At 40.9% G+C, this 19696-nt stretch overlaps 1 long non-coding RNA gene across 1 annotated transcript in view; it reads left to right on the top strand.

The window, feature by feature from the left end:
• Window positions 1–9851: 9851 nt before the first annotated feature.
• LOC125486877 overlaps window positions 9852–19696 on the top strand; it is a 13728-nt gene continuing 3883 nt past the window's right edge. Inside the window, exons 1-2 of the long non-coding RNA XR_007265498.1 lie at window positions 9852–9921; window positions 13768–13819. This is a non-coding gene — a long non-coding RNA (uncharacterized LOC125486877). The remainder of the gene's footprint in view (window positions 9922–13767; window positions 13820–19696) is intronic.

Below are 19696 nucleotides of genomic sequence, written 5' to 3'. Positions count from 1 at the left end.
TAACTGCAACAGCGGAAGTTGGTAGAAATTAAGAAGTGACATTGCCAAACAAGACTGTCAAGAGCCAAAAAGTAATTGTTTCTTAGCTCATCTTCTCTCAAGCAGCTTTGGGCAAGGAAATCAGAAGGGCAAGAGACTTATCCTTGCTGTCTTAGCCAACCACTTTCACCTTCACAGTAAACAAGTTAGATGGTCACATTGCTCTTTGTGGAAGCTTGCTATGCTCAGGTTGGCTAATTGCAACTTTAGTAACAGTTCAGAACAAAGTCCTGAACTGTTTTCAAAAACTGATTGGGATATCCATGGATGATGCTAAATGTAAGTCTTTCTTTCTTTTGATTCTGGATATGGTTGAGGTTCACAATGTAGGGAACAATAATTGGCATTCAGCAGGTGAACTGTTTTTTGCAACTGACAACAGTACAACCATTCTTCAGATTCCTGACTCGGCTGATATCGGAAAGGGATACAGCTGCTTTGATATTGCTGTACTAGTGGCACCACTTCCCAAATCATAGGCCTGACACAAATGTTAGTAATACTGAAGTAAACTGACTGGATTTATTAAGACTGATGGATGAAAGACCTGTAAGAAAGGATCTTAGCCAAAATCCAACACTTGACTATTGCAGCAGCTGCTTGAGACCACACACCAGGAGACAGTGGCAAATGTGCAGTGTTACACCAACATTAAACCTGGCTAACTGCAGATATTTTCGATAGAACCTGTTCAGAGTTGCTACTACACACTTCTGGAATAGGTGGGGCTTGAATCCAGGCCTCCTGGCTCAGAGATAGGGACACTATCACAGCACCACAAATGCCCTTTCTGACTCACTGTAGGTAATTACCTAATCAATCTGCTCAGATCTGTTATCTGACAGCTCTGGAGCAAGTAGGACTTGAGCCTCTGTCTTCTAGCTCAGAGATAGGGATATTACCACAGTGCCATAAGAGCCCTTTCTGGCCGACAGTACAGGATTGCTTTTATCCCCTTCACCTGGTGTTGAAGGGTCATGAGTAGCCTCAAAGCACAAAAACACAGAGTCAGCAATGCAATGACTTTGAAGGAGATGGGTTATAGAGCTGGATAAAATGACAGCAGTTGTGAACAATTTAGCTTGGAGGTGCAGATTTTTATTGTTTTAGGATATGGAGCCTAAGGAGCCAGTGTAAGTCAGTGAGGGCAAGGGTTATGGCTAAATAGGTCACTAAGGAAGAAATTCTCAACCTTTTCACCTGCTAGCTCCCACCTACTCTGCACCTCACCCATCCCCAGTTATAAAATCCATGACTTTATCACACAGTTGATGCCAAACTCCAAATGGCAGTGAGAGTCAGCAACTTGATTTAACCCTACCTGTTGTGGATGAGAAGGATGTCACATGGCAGAAATTGAGAAATGAAAAGTGCTCTCACCAACTTTTCCAACCATTACCTTTTATTAAATCAGCTCCACTCTTACCTCCTCCCTACTCATTCACAAACAACTGGCAATATCAGCTCAAAGAACAGGAGTAACCATATTAGCCCATACATCCATCAGAGAAGCAGACAGCCATGAAATTAAAATGCTGAAACTATGACAACAACGTATACTATTTCATTAACTCCGACTGAATGCACTGGAGGAGAGAACCAAACTGGATCATGACCAACATGGGCTTGGCACAAACCCAGTGACTGACAAGACTCTTTCTTTCTACATCCTCTTCCCCAGCTTCCTCCAAGAATGTGTGGTGTGCACATACTCTCCATCTGCTATGGTTGGATGAACCTTCCACTGTGGCCCAGATCCTGGTACCGATCCCTATCTCATAAACTGAGTTATTAGATCAAGGTTAGAAATGGCGAAACCACAGTTTGTCTCAAAGCCCCAGAACAAAATCTCAGAGGGGCCTAAATGAATTAGGCTATGACAAGATTTGTGGCAGAATCACAGAGAAGTCTGGCAAACCTTATCTTGATGGCAGGAGCAACTTAACACATCTTTATGTGTTTGCCGAGTGGTAAGGCGAATTGCCAATTCAGGGTGATGAACACTGTATTAATCACCAACCTGCCTCATTAATAGTCAGCTTGCTACATTACCAATCACACCAACCAACCGAGATGGCAAGAATTCCATATTGGACACCGGGCACCAACATCTAAGGGCACATTCCATGAATATCAACCCCATAACTGTAGACATCAGCATCTGATATGTGCCAGCTTCTCAAAATCTTGATGGCCCATTTCCGATCTGACTACAATATGCCTCCCTGCGTCAAGATGCACCTCGAGTGTTGTGGCCCTGTCTGCTGGTTCTGGGGAAAGAGGATGTTATGCCTGTGCACCATCCCATCCAGCAGATCGTCCAGGTCTCCGCCCTCAAAGCAAGCTGACATCTTTCCCTTGACTGCCATGCTTTGGAAGGTTAGTGCTTTCATCCAAGCTGGGAATGGTGTGTGGTAAAGTGGGGCTAGAGCTGGATGAGAGGAAGGCTGTAGGGATGAGGTGGGTATTAATGAGGCAATTTTGATAATGATATAGTGAGAAACCCAGTAGGCCTTGCAGTGAAAAATCCTCTAAAACACCCAAAGCAACTTGCATTTAGCCAAAAAAATAAGATTGGCACCTTTTGTTGTTGAAATGAGTTCTACATTTTTCTGAAGAAGGGTCCCGACCCGATATGACAGCTTTACTGCTCCTCTGATCCTGCCTGGCCTGCTGTGTTCCTCCAGCTCCACATTGTATTATCTACATTTTCATGCATTTTTTGAACTTTACTCCTGAATGGCCTAGTTGTGACTTTGAGTTTACAACTTTTCACTCTATACTCCCCTACGAACTGAAAATGTTTCTTTAAATTCTTTTCAAAATCCTGAAAGAAGTCATCTTCAATATTTTATATTTCAGAGAATTACAAGTCTGGTGTATGTGTTAATCTTGGAACCCTGGTACCATCCAGATGAATTTGCTCTCCCATCCTTTCAGTGCAGGCTTGGTATAGCAAACTATCTGTTGCTTTGAACAGTAATGTAATCCTGTAGACATATAGTGGAATGTTTCATTGGCCTTTTGGTTATTATGTTATCTCTGATCACCTCTCATCAGTAATCTGTGCAAATGGACCCTAAAATTCCTTTGGCTGTCCTCTCTGTATGACGGAACTGATATGTGATTGAATGTTCATCTTGGTTGTTCTTGTAATGGTTGAAATCAATGATGTAAGCACAAAGTTTACAGAAGGGTCAAAAATGACAGCTTCAGTCTTTCCAGTATTTAGTTAGGCGAAACTGCAGCTTACCTACTGCTGAAAGCCTTGCTGTATTTGTAAGTGATTACAAACTCAAATTTCTGTGATATTACTTATTTTAATTCCATCCCCAAACTATCCATTTAGAAAATACTAATTATGGCATTCCTCACCATGACAGATCATGCCACTATTCATCCATTGTGGACATTAGTAAGTTGAACATTTTGACCTAAATATTTCATTCATTTAAGTTCAGTGAACCTATTAAGTTTGACAGAGTTTTGTTTATCTGGTCTTTACACACTCTGAGAAAGGAGATTGAATGTTAATTGAATTTAACTTGTCAGTCAGTCAGGTATTTTGGAATTCAATTTTTGTCTTAGTTAGGAGTGTTACAAGGTTAAAGACTTTATTGCCATATGTTGCACACTATGGGAGGTCTATACTAATCTTCCTCCCTGAACCACCGCTACAGCAGCACAGTATTATGTTACTGTTATTGTTTTTGGGCAAGAGAATGAGTACAGTGTTGGTCAATGATGGAGATGTTTCTATATTCTGTTGAGAATAGGTTCTTGGCAATGATTTTTATCATGAAATCCTCCAGGTACATCGTTGACAAGAAGTGGTTGACTCGCACCCATTTATCATTGCCTCTGAGGAATGAATGAGAAGGCAGTCCCAGAGTTCTAATTTCCTTTCTTAATATAAATATTGTCACAGCTTTAAGCTCGGAGTTTTTATTTGGGAGTTGCTCCCACTTTACCATAAGTGTGGCAGAATTATGATTTGTGCACAACAAGAAGAATCCAGTGAAGTTACATCAGTGGATTTATGTTAGCCCTAAGGAATTTTGCGATGGTCTGCAGGCCGAAGGCCATATTGGCTGAGCCTGATGCTCTCTCTGCTCGAGAGCACTCGCATGCTTCCTGCCTTTACTCTTTATTAGCGACCGACGGTACACACTTTGGCCTGAGTCTTACATATTCTTACCGATGCGCAGGTTATGTTGAGTTGTGTGGAACAATTCATGCCACAAGGCACAGCGAGCTTTTAACACCCTACTTTATCAAACTTGTCTCTTTTGGTCCCTACAATGCCTTGATGGCCTCTCTCACGTCTGGTTTCTGCCTCATCTCCTAGCGTGCCATCCCTGCAACCAACTTACCACTCAGCAGCAATCCCGTTCCTGATATTTACCTTGCAAATGGCAGACAGGGGGACATTTTCAGCCGGGAATCTGGGGGTGCTGATATATGGGATGGTGCGGACCTGGGTGTCTTCTTCTCCCAGCATTGGAAGTGGAAGCTATGACACCATGTCATGTCAGTCTGACCTGAGGCCGCCACTGGGTTGACACAGTCTCAGCCATCTGAAGGAACACCCAACACTGCAGAAGAAGGTCAATGTCCTTTTCCACTCTGCCAAGGTAAGTGTCATCATTTACAATTTGTGGGTAGCATGGTGGCTCAGTAGTTAGCACTGCTGCCTCACAGTGCCAGGAACCCGGGTTTGATTCCACCCTTGGGTGACCATCTGTGTGGAGTTTGCACATTCTCCTGTGTCCATGTAGGCTTCCTCTAAGTGCTCCGGTTTCCTCTGACAAAAATGTGCAAGTTAGGTGGATTGGCCACGCTAAGTTGCCGACAGTGTCCAGTGATGCGTAGGTTAGGTGCATTAGTCATGGGAAATGCAGGGTTACAAGGATAGGATGGGGGCCTGGGACAGGGTGGGATGCTCTTTGGTGGGTCGCTGTGGACCCAATGGGCCAAATGGCCTGCATCCACACTGTAGGGATTCTATGATAATTCTATGATTTGCAAATCAATCAGCACTCTTCTCTTGTACAGTATAGATATATATTGTTTTCCCTTTGCATTGGTATATAAGGTGAATTTCCTAAATCCTGATCCTAAGTGTTCTCCCTGGTATAGGATGGATGTTGTAAAACTTGAAAGGGTTCAGAAAAGATTTACGAGAATGTTGCCAGGGTTGGAGGATTTGAGCTAAAGGGAGAGGCTGAATAGGCTGGGGCAATTTTCCCTGGAGCATTGGTGACCTTTATAAAATCATGAGGGACATGGATAGGGTAAATAGACAAGGTCTTTTCCCCAGGGTGGGGGAGCCCAAAACCAGAGGGCAAAGGTTTAAGTGCGAGGGGGAAGACATAAAAAGAACCTAAGGGGCAACATTTTCATGCAGAGGGTGGTTGTAGATGGAATGAGGTGCTAGAGGAAATGATGGAGGCTGGTACGATTACAACTTTTAAAAATCATCTGGATGGTTAAACGAATAGGAAAGGTTTAGCAGGATAAGGGCCAAATGCTGACAAATGGGACTAGATTTATGTAGGATATTTGGTCGGCATGGACGAGTTGGACCGAAGGGTCTGTTTCCACACAGTATATCTCTATGACTCTATAACTGTATGACTGTCAGATGAAAAGATTCAACAATATGTGCCTTTTTTCAGCAATAATCATGGGATTCCTTTATTCCCACTTCCTGGATTTGGTAACACAGGCTAGCATGCTATAGAGCACTCACTGAGCTTGGCAAACCCAGTTCAAGTCAAGGATTTAATCTGGACTTTCCTGCAGTGCAATCTTCCCATGTTTTAAAGTACAATTATCCATGGAGTCTACAAGATGACGAATCTTTTGTTGTTCTATAAAAATAAATATATTCACATGAAATCTGGGAGGCAAAGCAGCAGCTGGGTAATGGAAATACTGGGATTTCTACTGAGTCAAATTTGAAGTGTGGAAAACCAAAGAACGGTGGATGCTGGAAGTCAGAACCAAAAACAGGAATTGCTGGAAAAACTCAGCAGGTCTGGCAGCAATCTGTGGAGAGAAAGTAGAGTTAACATTTCAGGTCCAGTGACCCTTCTTCTGAACTTTATAACCAGAAAGTTCTGGTTATAATGCTTGTGATGTATAAACTGAGCCTCAAGCAATCAACTGCTGGGTGATCCATGTCTAGATCCCCAGTTCCCTGGGTCACTAATGCATTCCACCTGAAACAATGTGGCAAAGTGCTGTGTGTGGAGGAGATGTAACCTGAGAAAAGAGGTGTGATCATGAGAAAGTGCTTCTCTGTGTCATACATGTAGCAGAGTTGCTGCTGAGTGCATGCGTTCTTTAAAATATGCCATTCCGAAAGCAGCAAGCAAGAACTCTTTGCAAAATGTATTTAACAAGTCATTCTAGAAAGCAGATGATATTTTGCTCCAATATTAAACAAACACTTAAAAATGTTAGCTTCAAACTACTGAAATTAAATTAAAAAAAAGTTCAAAGGTTAAATATTGAGGATTGGCATTGAGAATTAATTATAGCATTTACATGTAGGTCACTAGAGCAGCAAACAGGCGAATAACTGAAGAATCTTCATGACTCAGAGGCCTCAGCTATTTTTTGACAGGAGCTAAAGAAATGTTCACCTATTTCTAATCACTTGTGTTGATTTCATTCTGGTCTGACATTTTAATTTGCCGCTCACAATGTGGTCTCCTTGACAATGAGGAGACCAAAAGCTGACTTACAGACACTTTGCAGAATGCCTTCTCTCAGCGTGCAAGCATGACCCCAATTTTCTGGCTGCTTACCATTTTAATTTATTACCTTGCCTCAGCTTGCTGCAATGTACCAATGAAGCTATAAGCTTCATCTGCCACTTAGGCACTTAACAGCCTTAACAGATTCAACATTTGAGTTTAATGCCTGCAGGCCATGAACTCTGTCCTCCATTTTGATTTTACTTGCCAAGTGCCAGTCTGTATCCTGTTTTCATGTCTTGCTTTCACACATGGCTGTCCTTCATTCTGCCACTTTGGACTGATGCTTCCTTTCTTTACTCCAACCGTTAGTGTTGCCCTCATTTTAGGTCCATGGTGTCTTTAATATTTAATCTCTGGCCCTCTAGTTTCTTCTACCTGACCCCATCTCCTTTTTAACAGAATGAAAATCATTACTTTTCTATCTCCCTTCACTTCCAAAGAAGAGTCAAATTGGAATTGGTGTGTTAATTTTGTTTTCATCTCCACAGGGGCTAGACCAGGCTTTTCTAGGACTTTGTGCTTTTATTTTAGCTAGAATGTTTCTGCTGTATTGGAACAGGCAGGTTTAGAGAAATCCTAAATGTTCCAAACCAGTAACACACAATACACGACTTGCTACCTTACAAAAGACATGCTTAGGTAAATACTGATGTACTATGGGAGCAGGGAAATGCCAAATTTCTCACTTGTGGGTGATGGAAATCAATTTGTATTACACAAATCTTTCACTTTGTGGAATTGATTTGATCATTCCAGTCTCACCATTAACCAAATATAGATTGATAAAAGCATTTAGTCAGACTAATTCTAAGTGAGTTTCAAAAGTGAATGTATTGAAAGTTACCTTTATTCATTCGCCTCTCCAGTTAAATATCTTCTCCCTGACTCGAAATGTTAGCTGCTACTAGCCATCTCTCGAGAATGAGAGAGCCACCTATGGTCCAGTTGGTCTATGGTGATTTTACCTTTCACCTTCATTCTAACTGTTCTGTCTGAATCTGTCATTTCGTTTTAACATTTTCTTCATTGCTTCAATAACTGAATTCTGAAAATACTTATTTGGCTATGGAGCACTTTAAGATATCCACTCTGGTCATGAAAAGAATGATATACATGCAAATCTTTCTTCCTTTCTTTTTTTTTTAGTCTAATTCTAATCTTTTTCCTCCCATATTTTATTTAACATGACTTCTGTACCAAAACATGATTTCTAATGAAACTGTAGACTTGCAGTTCTGCTGTGAGATGTGCATTAGTTTTTTGATATATTATGCAGCAAACATGGACTAATACTCTCATGAACATGAATTCAGGTTTCACTAATGGCTTGTCAGGTCTGTTTCAAGAATCTGAAGATATAGAAAAAAGTTGTATGAATAAATGTGACCATGACAATTCAATGGCTTCATAAAAGAGTAAACTGGTTCACTGACCCCAGACCAATGTAAAATAATTTGTGATGCAGAAAATAATGAACAGAGAAATTTCACCTGAATTAGCTAAGCAATGCAATAACAAAGAACTTCCTTTATGTAAAATCTTCTACATCCTCAGGATGTCCCATAGAGCTTGAATAGCCAATTAATTACTGTTTAAGTATAGTCACTCTTGTTATGTAGGCAAACACAGCAGCCAATTTATACACTACAATGTTCTCTAGTCAGTAAATAAAAGAAATGACCAATTTTAGTTGTGTTGTTTGAGAGACACTGGAATCTCCTCTGTGAAAAGTGCTATAGAATCCTTCACAACTGCCAGATGGTTTAATGCTTTTTCTGAGCGGAGGCACCTCTGATAATGTAATACTCCAGCAGTACTCACTGAAGTGCAAGCTTAAACTATGTGCTGTGTTGCTGGAGTGGGACTTGAAGCTAAACTTATCCTTGTCGTACCACTGAGCCAAACTAAAGATATTGACCTGCACAATTCAAACACTAAGCACATGTTTACACTTAAACCCATAATAATTATTCCCCAAACCTGCACTTCTAACTTCTGACAGCACAGAGCAAAGAAAGTTTTTCGAAGGAAACTTCATTCTTTAAATCTCAGCAGGTTAGGAAGTTCGATTCCATAAACAAATGTTGCAATGATGGATGTTACAATTTTAAGCAGAACAACAATTTGAGAATTGATGCTGGTGGTAATGGCATCTACTGTCATTTTAAATTGTGGGAGTATTCTGCAGCTTCTAAACATTAATATGGGCCATATATTTTAAATGGTAAAGATGATATGATGCTAACTGGCAATGATCAGTCTTATTTTGACTTGTGACATGCCTGTCCCTTTAAGAGAATGGCAATTCATGTACACAGGAAGCTGTGTTACTGGTTTCTGTCCATTCCACACATGTGCAGCACTAATTTGGACAGAAGTTTGCTTCTTTATTTGGTGTGTCCAGGCAGTTACAGGTCAGAGACTTCAACAATAGGTGTCAATGTTTAAGTGGTCCAGCTGTGGCATTTTTCCAGGGTGGTCCTGCGTCTATTTGTCTTTGAGCCCCCTTCCCTGTGAATAAATGGGAAAATATGCTCAACTTCTTGGATAATCTGAGCAGAATCTGTCTCCTCAGATGCTGTAATTTTTTTGACATCTGAAAATCTTAAGTTTAGTGACCCTGAATCTGCAAAATCGGTTCCCAGGAAGGTTCCTGCCATGCAATATGGACAACATCCTTAATTTGAATATTACTGATGTACATGTAATCTTTCCCTTAAATGAAATAAACAATGTGTTGGTAACATTTTTGGTGTCAACACTGTGTAAACACAAGTTGCCCTGCAATTACTGTTCTGCTTCCTTTATTACTGCTGACGTCCAAAATAATCAGGAGGAACACCATGGAAGTCACAGAAACAATCCATTTCCTTCAAGCTTTCCTGCTGAATAATTACTTCCTGTGTTTATCTGTTATCTGCTTCCTGTGGTTTATTTCCACATGTTTCTGTTACATAGAATGGGGGCTTTACCAAACGTCTCTGACACCAAAAACAGCTACACATGATCTGACAGTTTGAGTTTTTGTTTGGCTGCCTTGGATTCACTTGGAGTCCCAAAAGGAGAAAGTAATAATTTACTCCAGTTGACTGCCTTCTTTCATGCACACTTCAAGGTAAAGGTGTTTGTACATTAGGTGCGTGGGATAATGGGAATTCATGGAGTTCCTTTGATTTCCAAGTAAAAGGGGAATAAAATCCAGGATTCACTGAACACTTTCCAAATTGACTTTTTACCTTGTCTGGTTGAGATGATCAAATGCTTTCAGTCAAGCAGGAAAATTAATTATTTGCACTCTTGTTTCAAAGATTGTGTTTGAGAGTTGTGTGTTTGACTTGTCAAGTTGAATTTAAACTGAAGATAAACCCTTGGCTTTGGGTGAGCGAGAGCGACTAAAGTCTGAGAAATTTCTTTTCCGATGCTGCTCGCCTCTATCTCATCCAAAACCAGTTTTAACAGAAGCTGGAATGTGGCCAGTTAGCCCCAGCTGGTGCCATTCCTTTTCTCGACACCAGGATCCAATTTTGTACTCAATCCAACAGCATCTGATTCCTTACAGTGCCAGCCCAGACTGATCCTTGATCCCACCCCTTCCATCACTTACCCAACCGTCCATTTTATAGGCAATGGTTCCTCACTAGCTCACTACCTAACGCTGGTAGATGGCTATCCAGGCACTGATTCTGTTTCACCCATTGATCCTCAAGGCCCTGATCCTTACAGCACCCCGATCCCCCTCCCGACACTCATCTCATCACATCGGATTAGGGAGCACTCAATGATTAACTACCAGAACCGTCATGATGATTGCTGCCCTGCTCCTTACTTCAATCAGCCCACCTCAATCACCCTCCTCTACTTAAACCCTATAAAAAACAATATATCCATCTGACGTACAAGAGGAAAAAAGGGATTTACTTTTATTCATTCAGTGGGTGTGGACTTTCCTGGCTTGGTCAGCATCTATCACCTATTCCTAATTACATTTGAGAAGTTGCTGGTGAGCTGCATTCTTGAACTGCTGCTGTACATTTGGTGTGCAGATATCCATAATGTTCTTGGGGTGACAGAGATGAAACAGCAACATATTTCCAAGCAAGGATGATGAATAGTTTGGAGACGAACTTACTGGTGGTAATGTTCCCATGGCATCTGCTGCAATCCCTCTTTGATATGGGAGTCGTCATGGGTTGCTGGAGTTGTACTCATTCCTGATGTGTGCATTGTCAATGGTGAACTGGTTTCTGGGGAGTCAGGAGTGAGTTACTCACTGCAGGATTGCTCGTGTCTGACCTGCTCTTGTAGCCACTATATTGATATGGCTAGTCCAGTTCAGTTTCTTGTGAATAGTAACAGCCAGGATGTTGATAGTGGGGATTCAGTGATGGTAATCCAATTGAATGTCAGGACATAATGGTTAGATTCCCTCTTCACAGCCTACCCAGGGCCTACCTTCTGGGTAGATGGTAGTGACAGAGTGAGGGATGTGCCAAGCTATGAGATTGCTACTGTGTTCGAGTACAATCCTACTGCTGGTAATCACCCAAAGTGTCTCATGGATACCCAATCTTGAATTTCTAGATTTGTTCAAAATCTACCCCATTTAGCATGGCAATAGTGCCACACATACCCTAATGCAGACCTTATCCTTAAAACCAGCACATAATAGATGATGGGTCATTTGTGTCAATTAAACAGGCAGGTGAAATTGTCAAAAACATTGAATCCTTTTATGCAAAAATACCAATTAATATCAGCCATGAGCTTATTAAATAGCAGAGCAGACTTGAAGGGCTGAATGGCCTACTCTTGTTCATAGGTAATGGATGGCTGTTAATAACAGTAAAAAAGAAGGAAGGTAAGATACCTAATCCACTGAAAGTTTACTTTAATTCTCTCAAACATTAGGACAGCTTCATTTAAATATTACACATAGATTGGGCATTCTATTTTAAAAACCATAACGATACGTTGCTCTCCAAAAACTAAAAAGGATTACGGAAGAAATTAGAAAATAAAATTAAGACATAATTAAACATTTTTCTTGGCAAAGCGATGATTGAGTGGGAACATAATTTTATCTCACTTAATTTTAATTATAATGCTGACAAAGGACACACACAAAACTGATAAGCTCGAATGAAATCGAATGAATAATATGTTCTTTGCAAAGGTATTTGGAATTGTTTCCATCAGAAGCAGTTAGTGATTGATTTATTTAAAAGAGTATGTTATGCGGACAAGAGCAGGATTGAAGCTGACATATAGATGCCCAAGTAATGTACAGACAACATGATGGGCTGGGATTTTTGAATCCCAAAGGTAGCAGGACGTGTGGTGGGTGGATGAACTGAATCAGATAAAAGACAAAAAAATCAGATTTTCACTGTCAAGCTAAATTTCAAAAATTAAGTTCTCCCCCTGCCTCGGGTAGCAGATTGAGTATGTCACCATTGAGCAGAGAGTAACCTATCGGATTACAATATCATCTCATTAAAACCACAATTCATAGGAATTAACTTCACTTGCCCAATTAACTTTTACTCAATTGAGAAACTTCAGACATCCAACAGCTAAAAGCTAAAAGCAAGCATTTTCCTATGGACTGGCATGTCTTCCAAGACTTTAGGGCAAGTTTTTGTTGCTTTGTCCTTAGATAAGGAATTAAATGATTCTTCCATTCACTTGCATTGTAAAGCTACCCAAGTGTAGACAAGGAGTTCAAGTGGAACAAGGCTGCCTGTCTCCATAGGCCATCTCTGGTTGATAGCAAAGAGCAGGTACCTTCAGGCTGAAGTGCATGGAGCCCATGAAAGCAGCAAACAGGGAATGCCCCTGTGTCTGAACTGATAGAGCCCTGAAAGCAATACAGAGCAGAAACTGTGGCTGAAGGGCTTAGAACTGTAAAGTGGGAAAAGTGAAGAATGACAGCTCCAGTTCATGCTTCAATCAGTCCAAGGGAATGAAGAGGTGGGGGTTGGGGGCTCTTCTGTGCTCCAGTCAGTGTGGGCTGTCATGCTCTAATTAATCCAGAAGGTGGTGCTGTAGTCAGCCTGGGGGACACTGCCGTAATCCATCCAGAGGGTGGTCCGACAGTGAGTTCTGGCATTTGTCTTGCAATCAGAGGAGCAGGCAAGCCAAGGAGCTTGTGATAGCCAGAGTGACATTCGTAGTTGATTGTTGAGTAATTTTACCTCTTGCTTATTCACCTTTGAAATTCTGAAAATATGTTTAAGACACGGCAGGGCAGCTTAGCTGTGTGGAATGCCAATCCTGCCAACTTTTATGACTTATGTTCACATACTCATCTCTCTGCTACTGTGCACCCATGAGAATAGTGCTTTAGAATTCATAGTGTCTCTCTATATTCTTAGTACCAAAGTTAATCACCTCACATTTCTCATTTCTTTTTTTTTCTGGCACTGTACTGATTTTGAAATTGCATGTATGGTCCAGCCCTTCTCCTGGTCACCCTTCCTGCCACCCTTTCAGCAGCTCCAGTAAGTTACTTAATTACAATGTTCCTTTAACAAATCCATCCTGAGTCTTCTGAATCAATCTTCGTTTCTCCATGGCCATTAATTTTATCCTTACTGATTACTTCTGAAACCTGCCCCACCACTAAACTTAAACAGTGGCTTGCAGTTGCTGGGCCAAGCTTTACAAACACTTTTGAACAAGGTGGAATATTTATAATTCTCCAATCCCCTGGCACCACTACTGAACCCAGGGAAGATTGTAAGGTTAGTGTCAGCGTCTGTTGCTTTTTATACATATACTCTGCTGTTTGCGTAAGTTTCACACGGGCAGAAAACAGAGATCACATCCGGAGTGAGATGCAGCCTGATTGAGTGTATAGTTCGGGGAATCTGGAGGCAGTGTGGGAATTTGGTGAAGAGGGGAAAAGGTGCTTTTTGCTGGCATTGTTTTGACACATTGTTTGTATATTTTTGTTTGACAGGATAAATTGAAGGTAATGATGAAGAGTCCAACTCAGAAGAGTGATATTACAGGTAAACTTACGTTCATTAGCTGGTGATAGCTACTACTTTGATTATCTATTATACATTATTTTCAGATTGAAGGTAAATTAGGGAAATATTTATGGGTTACAAGCTTAAAAAGACCAGCGCAATTTTTTTATGAAATCACTTTAAGAACTAAGTAATTAAAATAGAGATACAGAGCCAGGTGATGTGTTGCATGATGTAGAGCTGGTGGACTTCATTGTGGTTCGTAGTAACCACATCCCTAGGAAGTGTTGGCTGCTTGAGGAACTCCAGCTCAGAATTGATGAGCTGGAGTCTGAGCTTCGAATGTTGGAACACATCAGGGATTGGGAGAGTTACGTGGACTCTGTGTTTCAGGAGGCATTCACACCCCTTAGGTTAGCTTGAATTCGGTCAGTGGTCAGCGACAGGAGGGTGTGACTATAAATGAGGCAGGTAGAGGGATCCAAGAGGTTGTCTAACAGGTTTGAGATTCTTGCTGCCTGTGTGGATGAGAGCAAAGGCTGTAGCGAGCATGAGCAAAGTTACCACAGGACCATGGCACAGGGAGTCATTCAAGAGTGGTGAGGATATAGAAATGTATTGTAATTGGGCACAGTATAGTCAGGGGAATAAACAGTGTTCTCTACGGCCAGGATCGAGATACCCGAAAGCTGCGTCTAATCCCTAGGTTCAGAATATCTCAGGGACAAATACAAAGTTTCTGGAAAATCTCAGCAAGTCTGGCAGTGTGGCAGCATCTGTGAAGAAAAAAATCAGAGTTAATGTTTCGGGATATTCTTCCTCAGGATATCTCATCTGGGCTGCGGATGAACTCAGAGTGGGAGGGGAAAGATCCAGTTGGCATGGTCCATGTAAGTACCAATGATGTAGGTGGAAAGAGGAAAGAGGGTCTGCTGGGGGAATATGAGCAGCTAGGGGCTAAATTAAAAAAGCAGAACCAAAAATGTAATAGTCTCTGGATTATGACCTGAGCCATGAGCAAACTGGCACAGGATCAACAAGATTAAAGTACACAATGTCTCAAAGATAAGGGCGGCAATGTGGCTCAGTGGCTAGCACTGTTGCCTCACAGTGCCAGGGACCCGGGTTCGATTCCACCCTCAAGCGACTGTCAATGTGGAATTTGCACATTCTCCCCGTGTCCGTGTGGGTTTCCTCTGGGTGCTCCGGTTTCCTCCCACAGTCCAATGATGTGCAGGATAGGTGGATTGGCCATGCAAAATTGCCCATAGTGTTCAGGGATGTGCAGATTAGCTGGGTAATATGGGAGTGGGTGGGATGCTCTGAGGGTTGGTGTGAATTTGTTGGGCTGAAGGGCCTGTTTCCACACTGTAGAGATTCTGTGATTATTGGTGTGGGAGAAACAGGTTTGATTTCATGGGACATTGGCACCAGGACTGGGGAAGGAGGGAACTGTTCCACGTGAATCATGCTGGGACCAGAGTCCTGGCGAATTGCATAACTAAGGCTGTGGTTAGGGCTTTAAAATAAATAGTACTGGGGGAGGGTGTCAGTTGCATGGGAAATTATAGAAAAAGTAAAAGGGTGAGGGGTCAGCAGACAGTGTTAAAGTTTCTGGAACAAATAATTGGACAAGACACATGGAAAGAAAAAAATAACAGAAGTAGCGGGAAAAGCCAAGCAGATCTGGCAGCCTGTGAAGAAAAGATCAGAGTTAACGTTTCAGGTCCGGTGACCCTTTCTCGGAAACATTAACTTTGATTTTTTCTTCACAGACACTGCCAGACTTGCTTAGCTTTTTCAGCTACTTCTGTTTTTGTTCCTGATTTACAGCATCCGCAGTTCTTTCGGTTTTGATAGAGATATGGAAAGGATCAGGAATCTAGCTTCATGCAGATGAGGGGACAATGATGAGAAGGGAGGCAGTCAATGCAGGACTGAGAGTGTTGTACATAAATGCACATAGTATATGAAATATAAACAAGCTTATAGCGCTGATTGAAATTGGCAGGTACCATGCTGTGTGTATCACAGAGACACGGCTGCAAGAGAATCAGGGCTGGGAACTAAAGATGCAAATCCTATTGAACGGACAGGCAGGTGGGTAGAGGGAACAGGATTTGCCTTTTTGGTTGGAAATGAAATTAAATCGATAGCAAAAAGTGATACAGAGTCGGAAGGCGTAGAATCTGTGTGGGTAGAGTTGAGGAGCCAAAAGGAGAAAAACTCGAAACAGTTGTGAGACAAAAGAGAAGGTTGAGGCTAGTAGAAAAATTAAAGTGAGCAAGTTACATAGACAAGGCAGGCAAGAGCACGGCAGGGAACAAGGGAAGACTGATAAATTAAATTGCATTTATTTCAATGTAAGAGGTCTGACAGGTAAGGCAGATGAATTCAGGGCATGGCTGAGAGCATGGGGCTGGGATATCATGGCTATTACAGAAACATGGCTGAAAGAGGGACAGGAATGGCAGCTCAATCTTCTGGGGTACAGATGCTATAGCTAGGATAGAAGGGGAAGGAAGAGAGGAGGGGGAGTGCTATTTTTGATAAGGGAAAAATCATGGACTTAGTACTTAGAGATGATATTCCTTAGATATTGTCCAATGAAGATATATGGGTAGAATGGAGAAATAAGAAGGGGGTGATAAGAAGGGAGTTCGAGGCTTGGATAGGATCAATTTGTTAAGTACGTTCAAGAAAACCTTCTCAATCAATATGTAGATGGTCCTACCAGAGAAGGGACAAAATCTGACCTCCTCTTGGGAAATAAGGCAGGGCAAGTGACTGATCTTTTAGGGGGGAGCACTTTTGGATCAGTGACCATAATTCTATTAGCCTTAATCAAATAGCAGAGTAGACTCAACTGGCTATATGGCCTGATTCTGCTCCTAAGTCATAAAGTCTTATATAAGGTGTGTAATTTAGTTATATTTTAATTAGTATCTTATGGCATGTAGATAATGATCTGTATAGCTAAATAAGTTGACTTTTAACTTGTTGGTATTTCTGTAGCCGTGGTGATGTATTTTTAAAAAGTCTGAGGGAGATACTTCTTGGAGGCTAATGGCAATTTATATACATTGGGAGAGCTTTTACAAGTAAACGAAATAAATAGTTGTATAGCTTTCAGTTTAAAAAATCAAAGGTTTTTTTGCTTTTAATTTGGAGAAACACTCGCAGCTTGAAAAAAGCTTTTGGATTTCAGTTTGGCAGGGTTTGCAGAAGCTTTGGCTTAAGCTGGATGTCTAAAGCTATTGCTCCTAGAGAAGGGAGATCATTTAAATATATAAGAAATAGGTTGCTGCTATGTAAGGAATTGCCTTTTAAAGTCCAAGACCAGAAGTGTTTGGTCGAAACTTTGAGGAAGGTATTTAAAGTTGAAAATGTCTATACTCAATTGTAAAAAAGGTTCAAGGAAGATGTGATCAGATTCTTCAAACCAGGAAATGAAGGTACAATTATGGTAAATGCATGTATAATATGTATAGTTGAGAAGAAAATTTGCTGTAGTGTTTGAGTACTGTAAAGGAGTGTTGTTGGGATTATTGGGATTGTATTTTACTTTGTGTTTTGAAATTTTTCGGACTTATATATAATTAGCTTGATTTATTCTACTTTATCTTCATTTCTTTTGTGAAATGAACTTCTGTTTTACTGTTAAAACCAAATCTATAGATTTGCTTGTTCGTATTTCTCCATCTAAAAAAAACAAAATACTATCCATCAGGCTTGATACCAGTCTCGGATTTGACTTGCACAGTATTAACATCAGCTGGGAACATAATAGCCTAATGGGCATAAAACATGCCATGCTGTGCCATAATCTCAAAAAGACAGATCCCATCCAAGTTCAAATCAGTGTATTCATTCCAAATGTTTGAATCTCTTGTCTTTAAATAAATTATCACCTCCATTTGAAAAGGCAGGCAAAGTAATTCCATCCAAACATGATAATGTGTCCATACGCTAAAAGTACAAAATGCAATCTCACATCCCAAAATTTCAATTAAAAATACAATTGATATACCAACCCTCCCCTGCTGTAGTGCACAAATAATATTCCTGCATACCCAGTACAATTGAAATCACATTATCTGTACTCGGGTATTTCTGTGTATTCAAATAAGATTTAGTCTTGCTCTTCACCGTATACCATATTTGTTGAAAGAAATTATTCATATTAATGGCTTCTGATGATTGCAAATTGCAAGTCGATTAAAAATACCCGTCACTCTTGGTGAAGAACATACCGTTCATTTGACTTCACTCAAGCTTGTCAGCTTTGCATTTGTCCTTCATCAGAATTAAAGCGAGATGATATTATGTTCCTTCTCAATCAACACATTGACAAGAAAGGTACACTTTGTTCAGTTTTAATTTAGAAATTAATCTCTTTTATCATTCTTTTCAATTTTAGGAGAGCAACAGACCAGTATGGTATGGTTTTAAAAATAAAATTTCCACTTGCATTCCTGGGAGGCTTCTCTGAATCTAGATACCTCCAGAATGCAGTGCGATTTACAAAAGGAAAGTGGGAGGTGAGGACATGGGAATCTATTTGCCTCCAATTAAGGCCCCATAAGCTCCCTGCGGAGCTTGTTAAACGTTGTGGAGGGGCCGAAGCATCCAAATCCGAGTGAACTGAGAATTTTTGTATCATTCAATGAAACATGTCCAGACATGCGGGATTGTTCATGGATTCTACACACTCATAGGTTATGAGAACATAGGTACACGAATGGGTAATTCAGCACATTGAGCCTGCTCCATTATTCAACACTATCATGAAGGACAGAGCACTTCAATGTGTTTTACCCGTGCTATCCCCATAACCTTTTATGCCATTGACAATCATGTAAAACATCAACTTTTATCTTAAATATAATCAAAGACTGAGCCTTCACAGCCCTATAGGGGGAAAGAATTCCAAAAGATTTCCCATTTTTTGAGTAGAAAATAATTCCCTTCACCTCGGTCCTAAAAGGCATCCACCTTATTTTCAAAGATAGTAGGAACTGCCGATGTTGGAGAATCAGAGATAACAAGGCGTAAAGCTGGATGAACACAGCAGGCCAAGCAACATCAGAGGAGCAGGAAAGCTGACGTTTCGGGTCTGGACCCTTCTTCAGAAGGGTCACCTTATTTTCAAATTGTGACTCCTGGATGTGGGCCCCCTGTTTGGGGAAACAGCTTACCCGCATCTACTCGGTCTATCCCTTTTCGAACTTTCCAGGTTTCAACAAGATTACCTCTCATTTTTCAAAACTCGAGAGAATACAATTCACGTTTGATCAGTCTCCTTTCATTGGACAGTTCCACCAACCATGGTGAGCCTTCATTGCGTTCCCTCAATAGCAATACAGCAAACGTTGCATTAACCGGCACCTTATAAACCAGCACTCATGAAAAACTAGCAAAAATCATATAACTGAAATACCAGAAGTTTAGTGTATTATCATCATCTCTGCGATGTCCGAGTAGTCAGTTGAGGATTTGAGTGAGAAGGCTCTCTGCTGGTAAGTTTTATTTAAGGCAAAGTTGTTTAAATATGTAAGTGATTTATGCTGTAAATAAAGTCTAACAGTAATGTGTATACCCCATGCATTACATTTCTATCACTTAGTATGGGTTTTTAAATTGGTTATGTTGACTTCTTGATCAAACTAAAGAACTTTAGGTGGGGAAATCATCCATCCTTACCTGATCTAGCCTACATATGACTCCTGACCCACAGCAACTTGGATGACTCATCCTTTTTTAAATTATTCATTCACAGGATGTAGGCATCACTGGCTAGGCTAGCTTTTAATACCCATCCCTAATTGCTTAGAGGGCAGTTAAGAGTCAACAATAAAAACAGAAGTTGCTGGAAAAGCTCAGCAGGTCTGGCACCATCTGTGAAGAAAAAATCAG

This window comes from Rhincodon typus, chromosome 2, assembly GCF_021869965.1.
Source record: "Rhincodon typus isolate 14 chromosome 2, sRhiTyp1.1, whole genome shotgun sequence".
In the NCBI taxonomy this organism is placed as follows: Eukaryota; Metazoa; Chordata; class Chondrichthyes; order Orectolobiformes; family Rhincodontidae; genus Rhincodon; species Rhincodon typus.
Note: the sequence above shows the minus strand (reverse complement) of the source record. Positions and strands in the feature narration are given on the sequence as shown.